The sequence below is a fragment of the Pecten maximus genome, unplaced genomic scaffold (assembly GCF_902652985.1).
Source record: "Pecten maximus unplaced genomic scaffold, xPecMax1.1, whole genome shotgun sequence".
Classification (NCBI taxonomy): Eukaryota; Metazoa; Mollusca; class Bivalvia; order Pectinida; family Pectinidae; genus Pecten; species Pecten maximus.
Window position 1 is genome coordinate 8,066 of NW_022982981.1, and position 7,520 is coordinate 15,585.

Consider the following 7,520-nt stretch of genomic DNA (forward strand, 5'->3'; position numbering starts at 1 on the left):
AGGTGACATTGTCCTGGTAGGCCTTGAATGACAATGTAGTGGCAGGCCTTGGATGACATTGTCGTGGTAGGCCAGAAAGATAATTCAGTATACCAAATTGCCAAAAATGGACATACCAGGTAACTATCCAATATTCTAATTTATATACATTGTACTGCATATGATATTTAGCCCACCATCATCAGATGGTGGGCTATTCAAATCGCCCTGCGTCCGTGGTCCGTCGTCCCTCCGTCCGTCCGTCCGTCCCTCCGTCCGTAAACAATTCTTGTTATCGCTATTTCTCAGAAAGTACTGAAGGGATCTTTCTCAAATTTCATATTTAGGTTCCCCTTGGTGCCTAGTTATGCATATTGCATTTTGAGACCAATCTGAAAACAACATGGCCGACAGGCAGCCATCTTGGATTTTGACAATTGAAGTTTGTTATCGCTATTTCTCAGAAACTAATGAGGGGATCTTTCTGAAATTTCATATGTAGGTTCCCCTTGGTGCCTAGTTATGCATATTGCATTTTGAGACCAATCTGAAAACAACATGGCCGACAGGCAGCCATCTTGGATTTTGACAATTGAAGTTTGTTATCGCTATTTCTCAGAAACTGATAAGGGGATCTTTCTGAAATTTCATATGTAGGTCCCCCTCAGTGCCTAGTTATGCATATTGTATTTTGAGACTAATCGGAAAACAACATGGCCGACAGGCAGCCATCTTGGATTTTGACAATTGAAGTTTGTTATCGCTATTTCTGAGAAAGCACTGAAGGGATCTTTCTCAAATTTCATATAAAGGTTCCTCTTGGTGCCTAGTTATGCATATTGCATTTTGAGACCAATTGGAAAACAACATGGCCGACAGGCAGCCATCTTGGATTTTGACAATTGAAGTTTGTTATCGCTATTTCTCAGAAACTAATGAAGGGATCTTTCTGAAATTTCATATGTAGGTTCCTCTCAGTGACTAGTTATGCACATTGAATTTTGAGACTAATCGGAAAACAACATGGCCGACAGGCAGCCATCTTGGATTTTGACAATTGAAGTTTGTTATCGCTATTTCTCAGAAACTTATGAAGGGATCTTTCTGAAATTTCATATAAAGGTTTCTCTTGGTGCCTAGTTATGCATATTGCACTTTGAGACCAATTGGAAAACAACATGGCCGACAGGCAGCCATCTTGGATTTTGACAATTGAAGTTTGTTATAGCTATTTCTCAGAAACTTAAGAAGGGATCTTTCTGAAATTTCATATGTAGGTTTCCCTCGGTACCTAGTTATGCATATTGCATTTTGAGACTAATCTGAAAACAACATGGCCGACAGGCAGCCATCTTGGATTTTGACAATTGAAGTTTGTTATAGCTATTTCTCAGAAACTTATGAAGGGATCTTTCTGAAATTTCAATTGTAGGTTTCCCTCGGTGCCTAGTTATGCATATTGCATTTTGAGACTATTCGGAAAACAACAACATGGCCAACAGGCAGTCATCTTGGATTTTGACAATTGAAGTTTGTTATCGCTATTTCTCAGAAAGTACTGAAGGGATCTTTCTCAAATTTCATATGTAGGTTTCCCTCAGTGCGTAGTTATGCATATTGCATTTTGAGACCAATCGAAAAACAACATGGCCGACAGGCAGCCATCTTGGATTTTGACAATTGAAGATTGTTATCGCTATTTATCAGAAATTGCTGAAAGGATCTTTCTGAATTTCATTTGTAGGTTGCCCTCTGTGTCTAGTTATGCATATTGGATTTTGAGACCAGTCAGAAAACAACCTGGCTGACAGGCAGCCATCTTGTATTTTGAAAATTGAAGTTTGTTATCGCTATTGTACAGAAGGTACTGGAGGGATTTTTCTCAAATTTCATATGTAGGTTCCCCTTGGTCCCTGGTATTGCATTTTGGGACCAATCGGAAAACAACATGGCCGACAGACAGCCATTATTGCTAAATCTTAAATTTTATATATAGGTTGCCCTTGTTTGAAAAGCACTAGAGGGCTGTTTCTGAATTTACACAGATTAGTAAGACTTAGAGGAAGGGAAAAGTAGAGAAAAGATCAATTTGACATGGAACCTATAAAGATCATTCAATGGTGGGCGCCAAGATCCCTCTGGGATCTCTTGTTTAATTCTGTCAGCTTAAGTGCAAACTTAAGACATGTGGAAAAGGCTTGAGGACTTGGACAGCTAGGATACTGCTGATTGGAGGGCTTGGGCAGTGTACTGATGAATGGAGGGCTTGGGGAGTGTACTGCTGACTGGAGGGCTTGGGGAGTGAACTGCTGACTGGAGGGCTTGGGGAGTGTACTGATGACTGGAGGGCTTGGGGAGTGAACTGCTGACTGGCCACTATCTGGTATTTACCTGGCTCAAAGGGATCAATTTATGTATATCTGTTAGAGGCCTAGCTAGACACTGTATGAGGCCTAGCTAGACACTGTATGAGGCCTAGCTAGACACTGTATGAGGACTAGCTAGACACTGTATGAGGACTAGCTAGACACTGTATGAGGACTAGCTAGACACTGTATGAGGACTAGCTAGACACTGTATGAGGACTAGCTAGACACTGTATGAGGACTAGCTAGACACTGTATGAGGCCTAGCTAACCACTGTATGAGGACTAGCTAGACACTGTATGAGGACTAGCTAGACACTGTATGAGGACTAGCTAGACACTGTATGAGGACTAGCTAGACACGTAACCTTGATCTATACAGTTATCTGTTTGTAGAGACACTACCTCGATCTATACAGTTATCTGTTTGTAGACACTACCTCGATCTGTACAGTTATCTGTTTGTAGAGACACTACCTCGATCTATACAGTTATCTGTTTGTAGTGACACTACCTCAATCTGTACAGTTATCTGTTTGTAGAGACACTACCTCGATCTATACAGTTATCTGTTTGTAGAGACACTACCTCGATCTGTACAGTTATCTGTTTGTAGAGACACTACCTCGATCTATACAGTTATCTGTTTGTAGAGACACTACCTCGATCTATACAGTTATCTGTTTGTAGAGACACTACCTCGATCTGTACAGTTATCTGTTTGTAGAGACACTACCTCGACCTATACAGTTATCTGTTTGTAGAGACACTACCTCGACCTATACAGTTATCTGTTTGTAGAGACACTACCTCGACCTATACAGTTATCTGTTTGTAGAGACACTACCTCGATCTATACAGTTATCTGTTTGTAGAGACACTACCTCGACCTATACAGTTATCTGTTTGTAGAGACACTACCTCGATCTGTACAGTTATCTGTTTGTAGAGACACTACCTCGATCTGTACAGTTATATGTTTGTAGAGACACTACCTCGATCTATACAGTTATCTGTTTGTAGAGACACTACCTCGACCTATACAGTTATCTGTTTGTAGAGACACTACCTCGATCTATACAGTTATCTGTTTGTAGAGACACTACCTCGATCTATACAGTTATCTGTTTGTAGAGACACTACCTCGATCTATACAGTTATCTGTTTGTAGAGACACTACCTCGATCTGTACAGTTATCTGTTTGTAGAGACACTACCTCGACCTATACAGTTATCTGTTTGTAGAGACACTACCTCGACCTATACAGTTATCTGTTTGTAGAGACACTACCTCGATCTATACAGTTATCTGTTTGTAGAGACACTACCTCGATCTATACAGTTATCTGTTTGTAGAGGCACTACCTCGATCTATACAGTTATCTGTTTGTAGAGGCCTATAGGTAGACCTGTATTTGGTCATTGTCATTATATAACAATGACTAAACACCTATAAGCTTATCCACCCGGTTAGGTGAGGACACGATTTGGTGTACCTTAAGCTATTTATAGATTATTTACTCAGTGATAAATCAGCACTATATTATTATTGGTGAAATAAAACTGGATGATTGTGAGTCAGACTTTTAGTGCCTGTAGTCCTAAGTATCAAATTCAGCATGTACAGCTAATTCATATAGAAATATAACCGTGAGGAACATGTTTGTTTTCATTTACATGGACAACACCAACTGACAGATTAATAATGCAGTATTTTTTGACCTAAAGCCTATCTTCTAAGGATTTTATGTTTTATGTGCTGTAATGTAATGTTTTACTATAAATGATATCAGATATAAACAAACAGGTGGACAGTCTTATTCTAACCAGGGTTAACAATAATATGAATCTTACTCTAATTAACCAGGGTTAACAAGAAAATTAATCTTACTCTAACTAACCAGGGTTAACAAGAAAATTAATCTTACTTTAACCAGGGTTAACAAGAAAATTAATCTTACTTTAACCAGGGTTAACAAGAAAATTAATCTTACTCTAACTAACCAGGGTTAACAAGAAAATTAATCTTACTCTAACTAACCAGGGTTAACAAGAAAATTAATCTTACTCTAACTAACCAGGGTTAACAAGAAAATTAATCTTACTCTAATTAACCAGGGTTAACAAGAAAATTAATCTTACTCTAACTAACCAGGGTTAACAAGAAAATTAATCTTACTCTAACTAACCAGGGTTAACAAGAAAATTAATCTTACTCTAACTAACCAGGGTTAACAAGAAAATTAATCTTACTTTAACAAGGGTTAACAAGAAAATTAATCTTACTCTAACTAACCAGGGTTAACAAGAAAATTAATCTTACTTTAACCAGGGTTAACAAGAAAATTAATCTTACTCTAACTAACCAGGGTTAACAAGAAAATTAATCTTACTTTAACCAGGGTTAACAAGAAGATGTATCTTACTCTAACCAGGGTTAATGAGAAAATGAATCCTACTCTAACTAATCTGAGGGTTAACAAAAAATGAACCTCACTCTAACCAGGGTTAACAAGAAAATAAACCTCCTGTCATCCTCATCCTAGTGGGAGTTAACATACTGTCACCTGTCACCCTGATCCTAGTGGGAGTTAACATACTGTCTCCTGTCACCCTGACCCTAGTGGGAGTTAACATACTGTCTCCTGTCACCCTGATCCTAGTGGGAGTTACCATACTGTCTCCTGTCACCCTGACCCTAGTGGGAGTTAACACATTGTCTCCTGTCACCCTGATCCTAGTGGGAGTTAACATACTGTCTCCTGTCACCCTGATCCTAGTGGGAGTTAACATACTGTCACCTGTCACCCTGATCCTAGTGGGAGTTAACATACTGTCTCCTGTCGACCTGATCCTAGTGGGAGTTAACATACTGTCTCCTGTCACCCTGACCCTAGTGGGAGTTAACATACTGTCTCCTGTCACCCTGATCCTAGTGGGAGTTACCATACTGTCTCCTGTCACCCTGACCCTAGTGGGAGTTAACATACTGTCTCCTGTCACCCTGATCCTAGTGGGAGTTAACATACTGCCTCCTGTCACCCTGATCCTAGTGGGAGTTAACATACTGCCACCTGTCACCCTGATCCTAGTGGGAGTTAACATACTGTCTCCTGTCGACCTGATCCTAGTGAGAGTTAACATACTGTCTCCTGTCACCCTGATCCTAGTGAGAGTTAACATACTGTCTCCTGTCACCCTGATCCTAGTGGGAGTTAACATACTGTCTCCTGTCACCCTGATCCTAGTAGGAGTTAACATACTGTCTCCTGTCACCCTGACCCTAGTGGGAGTTAACATACTGTCACCTGTCACCCTGATCCTAGTGGGAGTTAACATACTGTCATCTGTCACCCTGATCCTAGTGGGAGTTAACATACTGTCACCTGTCACCCTGATCCTAGTGGGAGTTAACATACTGCCACCTGTCACCCTGATCCTAGTGGGAGTTAACATACTGTCACCTGTCACCCTGACCCTAGTGGGAGTTAACATACTGTCACCTGTCACCCTGATCCTAGTGGGAGTTAACATACTTTCACCTGTAACCCTGACCCTAGTGAGAGTTAACATACTGTCACCTGTCACCCTGATCCTAGTGGGAGTTAACATACTGCCTCCTGTCACCCTGACCCTAGTGGGAGTTAACATACTGTCACCTGTCACCCTGATCCTAGTGGGAGTTAACATACTGTCACCTGTAACCCTGACCCTAGTGAGAGTTAACATACTGTCACCTGTCACCCTGATCCTAGTGGGAGTTAACATACTGTCACCTGTCACCCTGATCCTAGTGGGAGTTAACATACTGTCACCTGTAACCCTGACCCTAGTGAGAGTTAACATACTGTCACCTGTAACCCTGACCCTAGTGAGAGTTAACATACTGTCACCTGTCACCCTGATCCTAGTGAGAGTTAACATACTGTCACCTGTCACCCTGACCCTAGTGGGAGTTAACATACTGTCTCCTGTCACCCTGATCCTAGTGGGAGTTAACATACTGTCTCCTGTCACCCTGATCCTAGTGGGAGTTAACATACTGTCACCTGTCACCCTGATCCTAGTGGGAGTTAACGTACTGTCTCCTGTCACCCTGATCCTAGTGGGAGTTAACATACTGTCTCCTGTCACCCTGATCCTAGTAGGAGTTAACATACTGTCTCCTGTCACCCTGATCCTAGTGAGAGTTAACGTACTGTCTCCTGTCACCCTGATCCTAGTGAGAGTTAACGTACTGTCTCCTGTCACCCTGACCCTAGTGGGAGTTAACATACTGCCTCCTGTCACCCTGATCCTAGTGGGAGTTAACATACTGCCACCTGTCACCCTGATCCTAGTGGGAGTTAACATACTGTCTCCTGTCGACCTGATCCTAGTGAGAGTTAACATACTGTCTCCTGTCACCCTGATCCTAGTGAGAGTTAACATACTGTCTCCTGTCACCCTGATCCTAGTGGGAGTTAACATACTGTCTCCTGTCACCCTGATCCTAGTGAGAGTTAACATACTGTCATCTGTCACCCTGATCCTAGTGGGAGTTAAGATACTGTCATCTGTCACCCTGATCCTAGTGGGAGTTACCATACTGTCTCCTGTCACCCTGATCCTAGTGGGAGTTAACATACTGTCACCTGTCACCCTGACCCTAGTGGGAGTTAACATACTGTCACCTGTCACCCTGATCCTAGTGGGAGTTAACATACTGTCACCTGTAACCCTGACCCTAGTGAGAGTTAACATACTGTCACCTGTCACCCTGATCCTAGTGGGAGTTAACATACTGCCTCCTGTCACCCTGACCCTAGTGGGAGTTAACATACTGTCACCTGTCACCCTGATCCTAGTGGGAGTTAACATACTGTCACCTGTAACCCTGACCCTAGTGAGAGTTAACATACTGTCACCTGTCACCCTGATCCTAGTGGGAGTTAACATACTGTCACCTGTCACCCTGATCCTAGTGGGAGTTAACATACTGTCACCTGTAACCCTGACCCTAGTGAGAGTTAACATACTGTCACCTGTAACCCTGACCCTAGTGAGAGTTAACATACTGTCACCTGTCACCCTGATCCTAGTGGGAGTTAACATACTGCCTCCTGTCACCCTGACCCTAGTGGGAGTTAACATACTGTCACCTGTCACCCTGATCCTAGTGGGAGTTAACATACT